The sequence below is a fragment of the Myotis brandtii genome, unplaced genomic scaffold (assembly GCF_000412655.1).
Source record: "Myotis brandtii unplaced genomic scaffold, ASM41265v1 scaffold455, whole genome shotgun sequence".
Classification (NCBI taxonomy): domain Eukaryota; kingdom Metazoa; phylum Chordata; class Mammalia; order Chiroptera; family Vespertilionidae; genus Myotis; species Myotis brandtii.
The window spans coordinates 2953156-2965540 of record NW_005367384.1 but is presented as its reverse complement, the minus strand read 5'-3'; the positions used below and the strand labels follow the sequence as shown (position 1 = coordinate 2965540).

Here is a 12385-nt window from a genome sequence, read left to right as displayed (position 1 = left end):
TTGTAATCTGGTATGGTCTCACACTGACCACTGGGTACACTGGCTCTTGGATCTCCAAGGAAGTGCAAAGTCAGCCACTGCCTGAGGCCACCCAGCAGGAGCTACAGCGAGATCTGCAGATTCCTCCTTTTGTTTGGGGTTTGGAAGTGCTCAGATGAGGCCCAGTTGTGAAGCAAGGCAGGCTGCTGCTGAGGAGCCTTGGGACTTCTTTTGGAAGCTTTGGAGCTCTCTGACCCATTTGCAGTTTGTTAGGTTAGGCTGGGAAAGGATAGGTCATTCATATGTAAAAACCGCTGTGCACAGCTTGGGTGGGGTTGTAAATTGGGTGGGGCGGGGTCTCAGGGAATCACCAGGGTAGAGCAAACAGCAATGGCTGCCAGTCAGCCCTGCACTGAGGAGGTTCCCGCATCTCTGTGTCTCCGCGTCCTGCACCCCGACACAGGAACAATGATCGCTGTGAGCACCTCTAAGAGAAAGCCACCCTTGTGTTCCTGTCCTGATGCCAGACAGTCCAGTTTCTCCCCGTATGAGTCTGGATCCCCAGAGTCTCGCCTGGAACTGGAGTTCAGAGCAATCGGGAGCTTGTATCTTCCTCCCAATTAAAAAAAACAACAGTGCACCCAGTTGTCAGCCTGTTTTGCGTGCACCTCCACATCTCTGCACCTCCTACTGGTCTCAATGAGCTTTTTTCTTTCCTTCCAGTTGCAGAACTTCCACTGAGCCAGCCCTCCCATGGTTCTGGATGATATCTGTTCTGTCTTTTAGTTGTAGTTTTGATGTGGTTGTGAGAGGCAGCAATACAGGTGTTCACCTATGCCACCATCTTGGTTCTCCTCTCCCCTCCACTCCTATCTGAGAATCACTTTGGGAATTTTGAGTTCATCAATTTATTTAATAATATTGTATGATATTAGCCAATGGGGGGGAGTGGCCAGTGTAAATTGAGGACAATGAAATAAGAGATGAATATGAAGTAGGAGGCAGTAATAAGGAAAAATAAAATAACATATTTGGAGAGAGTAGTGGGGGAATAATTGTCCCTTTGTGAAAGTTTTCAACCCCATCAAAGCACCCGTCCCAACACCTCCAGTATTTCAATGCACCCTCTCTACTCCTGGCTCAATTGTGACGGAGAATAAGTTTTCCTAAGGCTTTTTTCCCATTGATGTATCTACTTCCTTAATTTACAACACCCCTCTTCTTTCTCAAATTGTGAGTTCCCAGGACATAAGAGTTATACCTGCTTATTTCTCTTAATTTTCTTCCTAATTACCTATTAACAGTATCTCAATACTTATTGACTGATAATATTTTATTTACCAATTAAACATTTACAAAATACCTACCTACTTCCTAATTATGGTATCCATGAAAGTATTTTAGAGAATAAAATGATGATGCCTGCCTTAAGTGAGCTTAAAGTCCAATACTATTATTTCCTTCTACCCAATAAAAGTGACGTAAGTTAGAAAAAGTACTCTTCCTTGAGAACTAGCAGACCTGAATTTTATTCCTCATTCTGCCAGATGACCTTGAGAAATTTATTTAAGGTTTCTGGTCCTCAGCTTCCTCATTTGCAAATTAAAGAGGTTGAACTGGAAGATCTATAGAATTCATATTAAAAGCTGATATGAGTGAATCACACAAATTGCTTGCTTTTTTACTCCTCCAACTCACAAAAGATTCCTGTGCCAAACATTTCATTACTATTTTCCTTCATCATATTCCCATGTTCTCCTTCTCAAAACATTGAACATGCTAACTACAGCATGAGAAGACCTGAGCCTTCCCATTTCTTGCTGCAATGGCCAAAAGAATGTGTTTAATACTCTAGAGTTTCAGCTTTCTTATCCATGAAAGGAGAATTAATAATATCTACCATTACTATTGCCTATTGTCACTTTATTGTGAAAATCAAATAAAACCACTTTAAATAATAAAGTGTTGTGTGCCATTATGTTATTATGTATCGTAGAGAAGATAGTGGGCGCTGGATAAGAAACAGCATGTTCCTAAGAAACTCATCAATCCCACATTCTGTGAGTGTGGCACTGGACCTCACTCAGCACTTTTAAAGGGCAAATGCGTATTCCTGGCTGCTGCCCTCATGAACCTGTTCCCATATGAGGGCTCTTATCTGCTTAAGTGCTTTATGACTGCACGTGTCAGGTGATTCACGTGTTATCTGAGACACAGAACAAAAAGCTAGGAAGAAATAGGAGGAGCCTTGAACAGTCTTGCCCATTCAAGGTCCACTTTCTCCACCAACCCACCCACTGATCCTCTCCCAGCCTGCCTGTAAATCACATCATCTTTAGTCAAAAAAAAAAAAGACACATCTGTCCTAGCCAGTTTTGCTCAGTGGATAGAGCGTCAGCCTGTGGACTGAAGGGTCCCAGGTTCAATTCTGGTCAAGGGCACATGCCTGGTTTGTGGGCTCAGTCCCCAATAGGGGGCATGCAGGAGCAACCGATCAATGATTCTCATCATTGATGTTTCTCTCTCCCCCTCTCCCTTCCTCTCTAAAATCAATAAATACATATTTTAAAAAACAAACAAATACATCTTCTCCCTTCTTCCCTCAGGTTTTAATTCAAAGCTCCCCAACCTTATTGTTTGATATTTCCTTACAGCTTCATTCTCCACCTAGTCAATGTGTCCTCACACAACCTCCACATTCTTCTCAGCCTTGCTCAGTCCTTTGCCCAAGGAGTCAATGACAAGAGGATTTGTTTCTCATGCACTGGATGAGAAATTGCTGTTTGTCAATGGAATGCCCTCTTACCATAGGGAAATGGGGCTGGACCCTTCTCAACAACAAGGATTGCCTTGTTTTTCCTAATATCAATTACCCAATTCTGTCTAATCTTTCTTACCTGCCCTGTCCTCGGTACCTCACCTTCTTATAAGATATCCCGTAATATTAACGTTGCATGTAAAATTCCATAGAGATTAATAATCCCCCGTGTCTGGTATAATTAAATTAGGTAATGAGATAAAGAGTGATCTGATGGTCATGCAAAAAGAGGAGGTATCAGAATGCCTATCAAAGTGACCATGTCTTTTCTCTTTGGTGGTTGCTAATAGTTGTGAGATAAGTGATTATTTAAATTTTTCCTTGTGTTTGTTAACACACTGTGTTAGACACTCTGAAGAAAAGGCACCCACACATTGCTAGCCAAATGGTAAACACCATATGCTCAATGACGATTTGGCAGAAACTGCTAAAATTATTTCCACCCACAGTTTGGAATTCCATTTATAGAAATTTAGCCCATTAACATATATGGACATGTGGGAAGCAATGTATGTACAGATAAAGGTTTTCATTGTAGCAGGACATGTAATACATGTAATAGCAAAAAATTAAAAATAGTATAAATATTCATAGAGAGAAAAGAGTAAAATGTGCAATAAAATAAAATTTAATAATACCCAAAATCGTGATGTGGTGGTTTAAAAATAAAAAATCCCACAAATTCTTTGATACTCCTCCCTTCAAGAGGTGGAGCCAAGCCCCCTCCCCACTCACTGAGAGTGGCTGAACTTAGAGGATCACTTCCAACAAACAGAACATGGTGGAGGGGATGGAGTGGGACTCCCGAGACTCGATTATTAAAGGCATTGCAGTTTCCTCCTCCTTCTTTCTCTTGGATCACTTCCTTGCTCCTTTTCTGGGGTTATTTCTTGGAGAAGCCAGCTGCCATGTCATAATAACACTCAAGGGGCCTATGGAAAGGTCCAACAGCTAGCAAGAAACGGAGGCCTTTAGCCATCAGCCACGTGAGTGAGGCCTCTCAGAAGCGGATCTGCCAGCCCCAGTCAAGCCTTCACATGACTGTAGCCCAGGCAACATCCTGGCTGCAACCTCATAGGAGACCTGGACCCAGAACCACCTACCTAAGCTGTATTCTTAAGCCATAGAAACTGTGAGATAATAAATGTTTATTGCTTCAAACTGTTAAATTTGGGGGTAATTTGTTACTCAGCAATAGATAATTAACACGGATGGGTCAATATGACTTTTGAATAATATATCAATTGCATTTAAAAGTATCTGTTTGCCTCTTATTAAAAGTCCTTTTGTATCATATATTCAAATGTGGTTACCTGCTCTATGGTGCAATCATAATTATTTCTAGCTATAAAAGAGAAACATTTCCTTAGCCTTCAAAAAAAAAAAAGCCCTCAGCAGCATCTTCTGATTGACCTTCCTTTCCAAATTACAAGGATACAATTTAGGAAAAATCAAGATCAAGAAAAATGGCAAAATAGAATAGGAAGTCATTTAAATAGCAAGCCTTAATTGTCATCAATCTGTGAATATCTATTTCATATAACAAACACAAATTGTGCAAATTTAATGACCATGATAATCACAGCTAATGATGTTTGTGTGACTGTGGGAAGAAATTTCAGAATTTGTTGCATGCAATCCTCATAACTCCCCAAGCTAGTTACGGCCACTAGCCCTGCTTTCAAAGGAGGGGGAATTAAGCTTCAGAAATGTCAGATCACTTGTCTGATGCCACAGAGCTGATAAGGAACAAAGGCACAACTTGAACACCTGCCCTGTGACTCCACAGCCAGACTCTTAACCATTACTCGTTGTTCTGTGCTATAATGTCCCCACTGTATACAAGCTAACATTTTTGTGAGATGTGGTTTTATCAAATAATGTCTGGATCATTAGCCAAGTACTTAGAATATGTGGTGTACTATGCGAAGCACTTACGTGCATTATTTTACTTCGTCTTCATAACCATCTTACAAGCCAGGACTGCTATTATTCCTGCTTATAAATAAGTTAAGTGAGCCTGACAGAGGCTAGATCGACTAGGTCTAGACCTCAGAACCAGGCTTCAAACCAAGCAATCTGAATCCACTGACAACTTGCACAATGCAATGCAAATGCAGAAAATCTATATATTCATAAATAATTAGGGCTTCAATTAAGAGGCGGTAGAATAGAAAGATGCCTAAATCCTTCCAAAGACAACCATTTAGTTAGAACGCTTATGGAAAGAGAAGGAAACAAAACTCCTGCAACATTTGTCTCCATCAAACCTGGGGGATTTAGAAGTGGATCGTAAGCATCTAGTATACTTCAGGTATGGCCACAGGCCTGTTTTAAATTATCTGCAAGGCCAAGGAGAATGAGTTGCTGACACACCACATTACTCATTGGGTTATCAATGCTATGTCTTTGGTGGGATGGGAGATCTCACTGAAGTTTACTTATTCATGCATCAATTATTTATTAAGCTTCTACAATGTGACAAGCATTCTTCCAGAAATTGGTTATACAACAACAACAAACAAAAAAACAGATAAAAATTAGTGTTCTTTTGGGTACCCAAAAGAAACAGTAAATCAAATAAATACACAACAAGTTAGCCTGTGATAAATGGTACAGAGAAAAAGAAAGTGGGGGTGGGGGAGGTGAGGAATATGTGGATGAGGGTTGCAATTTTTAAAAAATATAGTTTTTATTGATTTCAGAGAGGAAGGGAGAGGGCGAGAGAGATACAAACATCAATGATGAGAGAGACTCATTGATTGGCTGCCCCCTGAATGCCCCCTATTGGGAATCGAGCCCGCAACTCAGGCATGTGCTCTGACTAGGAATCAAACCCGGGACCTCTGGGTCCATAGGACGACGCTCAATCCATTGAGCCACCATAGCCAGGCGAGGGTGCAATTTTAATTAGGCTGTCAGGGGAAATCTTATGGAAAAGGTGCAAATTATTTTTGTACATAAATTGTGCAGACTCCGATAGTAATATTTTCCTCTTGGATTAAAGCAGTTATGTGAATAATTGCCAAGCCTTGTTTTCCTGGTACTGTTATAACTATTTTTAGGCAAAGTAGCTAGGTAACCCAGGTGGGGGCCCAGTTTATTGAAAGGGCCAGGTAAATTCATTTGGAGAAACTGGATAATCCACTCTGGTCTTTCCTGGATTACAGCAGTATCTGATTCACGCATGGTGAGCTAAGCCTTTCTTTTAAAAATCCTCAGTAACACAAGATAAGAGATATAGTAGAAAAGAGATGGTTAGTTTTACAGAAACTGAAAATAATTGGCAAAGAGGACCCCAGCAAGTCATGGCTAGTCCTCCAAAATCCGGGGCACAATTTACTTGGTTGGTCCATTGTCTCCAGCTACTTAGAGAATAGGAGGGAAAGAGTAGCTAAGGGCCTTCTTGTTCCAAGTCTGGTCACATCCAAGTGCAGAGATCTGAAAGCCAGCTCTGAACCTACACAGCTGTGTGACCTTGGAAAAACTACTTAAGCCCCTTGGGCCTCAGTTTCTCCTTCTGCGCCACAAAGGGCATCATCTCTAGAAGACAGCTGTGACCTCCTGTGACCCCAGCACCAGGTGTGCCAAGGCTTATCTTCCTCATCACATTCAGCGGTTGCCTGCTGCGCCCATTTTAAATGAACATTGTATTCTTCTAAGTCCATCTGCCCATTAGTGTTCCATGCTGATGGAGCAGTTTGTAAAGTTAGTTACTTTATCAGCTCATCGAAGCTCATTTGTGAGAGAATGCCAGAAAAAAAATCACTGGCATCTTGGGTAAGTGTGAGTGAAATAATGATGAGCTATCTTAAAAGTAGGGGTAGGGGACAGAATGTCCTTCCATTTCATTCCGTCCCTGATAGCACCTTGGCTGGACCCAGCACCACAAACCAAAGGCCCTGCCCTCTCTCACCCTCCCAGCCCACCACACATACACTCACTGACACAGGACACCAGACAGGTTGGAGATCAGGAGCTCCCTTCAGTTCAGATCCTACACCAGGAACCTAATGGGAGCCTATTCTAGTGAAACCTATGGCTTTGACCTGGGCCTCCCTCTTTTTCCCCAATAATAATTCTTCCTCCCCTACTCAGTGGCCAATTAGAAGTGCCCACATGTGTCTAGCTAGACTCTGTCAACTAATTTTAAGTTTATATCAGAGAGGGATCAGCAATAACCCATTACCTTCCCACCGTCCCCTCGGTGCTGCTGTTCCATTTCACACATGCCTGCCAGTCCAGATACTGCCTCTTACCCTCATGCCCTCCTTCTACATGAAATCTCTCACATTCCCCACTGCACACTGCACACCAGTGCGTGCACACATCCCAATATTTCACATGCATACCCTTGGGCTCTTCCCTATAGAAATCCTTTATTTGAGCAATAAAGGCACACAACTCACAGGGACATAGATTTCTCAAGTTCCTGACTATGATGAATTCACTAATTGCCACTCCTCAATCACAATCCCACATCCTTATAAAAGGAACTTCCCAAGTGCTCTAATCTAACTCCCAAATTTTAACTGCTTTCCCTCACTTCCCCCACCATCTGCCCAATCAGAAAGAATTTCTACCAGCTACCTCCCTCCCGAATATTAAACCATTCATCACAACACACACACACACACACACACACACACACACACACACAAAAAAAAAAAAAAAAAATCCAACACAGGTTTAGCTAAAACAGAGCTTGTAGACTCAGCCTGGGTCCAGAGGAACACACTCATACAAGTGTGCACACACGCAGACACGGACACCACCAAGAAAAAAGATGAGTGTGTTGAATTCTGTTTTACGTATCTGTGTGTGTAATTTTGAGACTTGTTGTGGTGTGTTTTTTTATCTATGTTTAACAAATTAACAAGGGCATTTTGACTAAAGCAGATCAACGCGAGTCCACACACACACACACACATCTACAGCCACAGTGAGCAGTTTACCGACGTACCTCGTCACCGCCCAGCGCAGCTCCTGCTCCGTCTGAAGGGTGACCTGGCAATAACCGCAGAGGCGCACACAGTCCACGGAAAGCAACCTCAGCCCTGGTCACTGGTCACTGTGCTGGTTAATGGGTTTCAGATGCAAATGACTGCACAGCTTTCATTCCCGGGATCAGATTTACTAGTTAATTAGTAATCGTGGTCCAGCCCTGGGAGAACATCCCTGAGGGCTTGGAGTGAGCTGTGGACACCTGACTCCCCTCAAGCCCTCTGGGCACTGAATGCTATTCAGCTGGGAGGGCACTCCATGTGCCTCGTGAAAGAGCACAGACTGACTCAATGTGCAGACAGATGATAAAAGGCAAAATATAAATGACACCGGTGTCCTAATGAGCCTTCCCTCCTCCCCATCCCCCCTCCCCATCTCTCAGGGACCCCTAAGCTCCCAGAAACCCAGTGACACTTAGTCATGCAATCAGCTGATTTGTGTTTAAAGGGAATACTTTTGAAAATGTTTCAAAATAGTGTCTTTTTTTCCTTGCCTCTGTGGAGGTGTCTTTCGGCTTTGCTCTGCTGGAACAGGGGGTCCCTCGGGGGTGAGGACAACAGAGCCCACCGCGCTAGGGCGTTTGCATGCACGACTCCGGAGACCAGGTTCAGAGACACAGATCTAAGTTTATTGAGGAAGTACAGCCTATATAAAGGGGTAAGCAGCCAATACAATAGGGACACGCTTGCTGTGTTATACAATGGGCGTGAGGGTCTGGGCTAAGAGTAGGTGGCTCTTGGAGATTTGTCAGGCGGGCGGGCATTGCCACTTCCTGGTGTGCCAAGGAAGCATGTTTGCATCGGCCACAGCACTGAGATAAATCTCTTGAGCTCTGCCCACACTCTGCGTGGAGGACCTTTGGCAGCCTGGTGGAGGCTGGTGGAGAGGCCCACTCCGCAGCAAAGCCCACGTGGGCCGTACATTCAGTATTACCTCAAAGGCTCAGCAAGTCTAGCTCCTCATTTCACAGATGAGGAAGCCAGGACCCAAGAATTTCGTGAGGTTTGCATGAGTGTAGAGACTAAAAGGTCCAATCTCAAGTGAGGCGGAGCTGAATTCAAAGGCCAGTCCTGCTTACCAGCTGGGGCAGCAGAGATAAAGAAGCAGCAGTTTCCTCAAGTTCATGACCATAAAAATGGTTACCTATCCAGTTACATCGTAAAGATTAAACAAAATAATGCAAGTGAAAGACTTGGTTTTACATAATTACTCAGTGTCAGTGATAATAATAGTTATTGTTAGGCATCTGCCACAGCTGTGAATGACTCCCACCCCAAGGCACCTCAACTATGACACTATTTCCTTCTCTGCTAAGTCAGAATTCCCCAGGCGGTAGGTATTCATCAATGTCTCAAAAAGAAAACCTCTCTAGCACCTTCGTTGTGCAGTGCTCGGTACTACCCACACCTGTGATGCTGCCTGGCTGAAGCAGGTTAAAAGTTTAGCCCCTGGCTTTAAAAGAGAGATGATTCGGGCCGGACCAGCGAAGTAGGTATGCGGTGCCTAAAGTGAGTGGTTTGCTGCCCTGGTGACCCGGCCTTCCCTGGGCAGGAGGATGATCCCGGCAAATGTGAGAATCAGTAATGTGATGACAAAGCCTCCCGTCCCCATTCCTTTCTCAGATCTCATGATCCCATAGCTGGGTCATGCATCTGCTGCTTCTCCACTTCCACCCCCTGGGAACACAATAGCCTCTTACTAAACATCAGTCAATTCAACATATAGTTATTATATGTGTACTATACACAAGGTGCTATCCGAATAGCAATAATAATAACATTTCTGCAATGCTTACTAGGGCCTGTGTATTATGTTAAGTGATTCACACACAAGGTTCCATTTCCTCCTCATAACCACACTATGAGGTACACTGAGAGAAATTTTCCCAAGGTTATCCTATATAATAAAAGGCTAATATGCAAATTGACTGAACAGCAGAACAATCAGTCGCTATGACGCACACTGACCACCAGGGAGCAAATGCTCAATGCAGGAACTGCCCCCTGGTGGTCAGTTCACTCCCACAGGGGGAGCGCTGCTCAGCCAGAAGCTGGGCTCAAGGTTGGCGAGTGCAGCAGCAGTGGTGGGAGCCTCTCCCACCTCCCAGCAGTGCTAAGGATGTCCGACTGCTGGCTCAGGCCCACTTCCCATAGGGAGCCGTCAATCAGACATTCCCTGAAGGCTCCCGGACTACAAGAGGGCGCTGACTGGGCTGAGGGACCCCCTCCACCACCACCCTCGGAGTGCACGAATCTCGTGCACTGGGCCTCTACTGTAATTAATAAGAGGTGAAACCAGAATGCAAACCCAGGCAGTCTGCTCAAGCATGAACTTGAACACAAAAACACAAATGTGAGTGATACCTCTGAAATAGGAATTTTTAGGAGTGAAAAAGGCAAGTTTAGGGAATTTTTTAAATTAGGGGGGTCCATGAAAAAAACACAGGATTGCAAAAGGTTACATTTCCATAAGACAAGGAGCAGGGAGCCAGCAGAAGTTACATTTCCATAAAACAAGAAAGTTGGAAGAGGCAGCAATTACATTTCCATAAGACAAGGGAACTGGGAGTAGCCAAAGGTCTATATTTACAAAATAAAGAAGGAGGGCCTCACATGTCCCATGTGACATTTGACCTTTGAGCTCAGAAGTTGCTATAGTGACCAAATCAAAAGGGAATGGTGGCCAATCAGAGGGGATATCAAGGCACAAAAACTGCAGTCTTTATAAACCGGGGAAAAAGGAACTTGGTGGGACTCTTTCCCCCTCCCCACATGGGAGTCTGTGCTGTGAGATTCTTTCCCCTTCCCCACGTGGGAGTCTGTACTTATTCTTCAATAAATTTCCAGCTTTGCCATACCATCTTCCATCTGTGGATTCATTCTTTGATTCTGACAGACAAAGAATCCAGGGAAGCCATCCTTCCCAGGGGAACACCACATGTTCCAGTCCAAAAATCCCATATCACCTCGACATCCTCACCCCAAGGGAATGTAAGAAGTCACATGACTGTGATACAACAGAAAGACAGCACTGACAAATGCTATTGGAAAAATAACACACACAATGGGGAGGGATAGAAAAGAAAGCCTAGATAGATGGGAATGAAAAAGGAAGGGGGACAGGAAAGACAATGTGGGCCAAGGGATCAGCATAAATAAAGCACAGAGGCAAGGAAGATCAATTTGTGTTGATGTTTCTCCTTTTCTGAACTACTGGGGTGATAGTATATCCCAGAACACATTGTTCTATTTTATAGGTGGGCATACCCCAAAGTGCTCAAAGGGATGCTAGCTGCTCCTCAAGTCCCTGCCAGCTGAGTTCTCCCAACTCTTCCCAAAGCTGGACCCCTTGAGAAGCCTATTCTGACCAGTGAGTGGGCCGAGAAGGGACAGTGTGTGTTCTCATCCTCCTGGCACTGAATAAAATCCGTTTAGGAAATAAGATACTCATCCGTCTGGACTTCACTAGCAATTGGCTGTGGGTGGGTTCGATGACCCTAAAAGTCTATTCATCTGAAACAGTTGACTATGACATTGAAATCAAGATAAATCATTTTTTTTGCATAGTGTTTCACTGTTAAATTTTCAGATGGTGATTTAGTAGTTCCCCGAGTTTGAAATGAAACTCGCCTGAACTTTGCTATCCAAGTCTCTACTTGTTACAGGCCTTGGGCAGTCATTTAGATTTTCTGTAGCTCAGCCGCTTTCTCTGTGTATTAGATGTGATCATATGCACATCATAGTCAGTTTTCCAGTCCTGTCCCAACTTGTATTTTCTCAAAATAAAGTCAAACAAAATCTAGCAAGCAATGTCATTAGCTTAAGGGCGGGGGGAAAAAAAGGACACATATGTAATACACTTTGTAATACTTTAAGCAAAAAAAAAAAAGAATTGTTTCTCCAGTTCATCAACTCCCAGAAACAGCCACACTAGCTTGGGCTGGAGGAGGGCGTCTCTTCCATCCATGGACAACTGATAGACAAGCAGAGAGCATCAGAGCTTCCTACACTGAGCTGATTCCACAGGCCAAGGGAGAAAAGCCAGGCCTCGCCCATCACTTTGTTCTTTGTGGCTCTTCAGCGCTCTCTCTCTCTCCCTCTCCACACACACTACATCACTCTCACCACACACATCATCGATACCGCTTCCTGTCACAAATCACCTCTAACAGTTTCCATAAAGCCTACAAACTTTAAATTGTACCTCTTTCCTTTTATTGCAGCCACGTTGGTTTTTCTTCCAAATATAAGCCCTTCACATCAGAGGCTACCTGGAAAGGGAGAAATGGAGTTGCTTGGGGCAGGAGTAATTTTTCTGCCCAGAAATGTCCAGAGGAAGGTAGGCATAGAAGCTACTTACACTGATCATTGCAACATTTCCTTCTCTTGTGAAATATCTACCTGGTATGATTCAGCAGTTTTACACTGCCTTCTATCCTTCCCTACCTGTAACCTCCATAGACAAAAACACATGGGCACACATGTGAGTCCAAGGAGAGAGTTATTAACAATAATACATTACCTGGTATCACATGTTGGTAATAAAACTCAACATTTGTAGAACACCTTGCAGTTTTTAGAGCAT

General features: G+C 43.6%; 1 protein-coding gene across 3 annotated transcripts in view; it reads right to left on the bottom strand.

The window, feature by feature from the left end:
• MGAM (maltase-glucoamylase) overlaps nucleotides 1-12110 on the bottom strand; it is an 80239-nt gene extending 68129 nt beyond the window's left edge. The window contains exon 1 of one of the 3 annotated variants that reach the window (XM_014546745.1): nucleotides 12005-12110. The gene's annotated coding sequence lies outside the window, so the exon portion shown is untranslated. Of the gene's footprint in view, nucleotides 1-6735; nucleotides 6803-7760; nucleotides 7894-12004 lie in introns of those variants that run through there. The other 2 variants (XM_005875032.2, XM_005875033.2) reach the window with 2 other exon arrangements.
• Nucleotides 12111-12385: the final 275 nt, after the last annotated feature.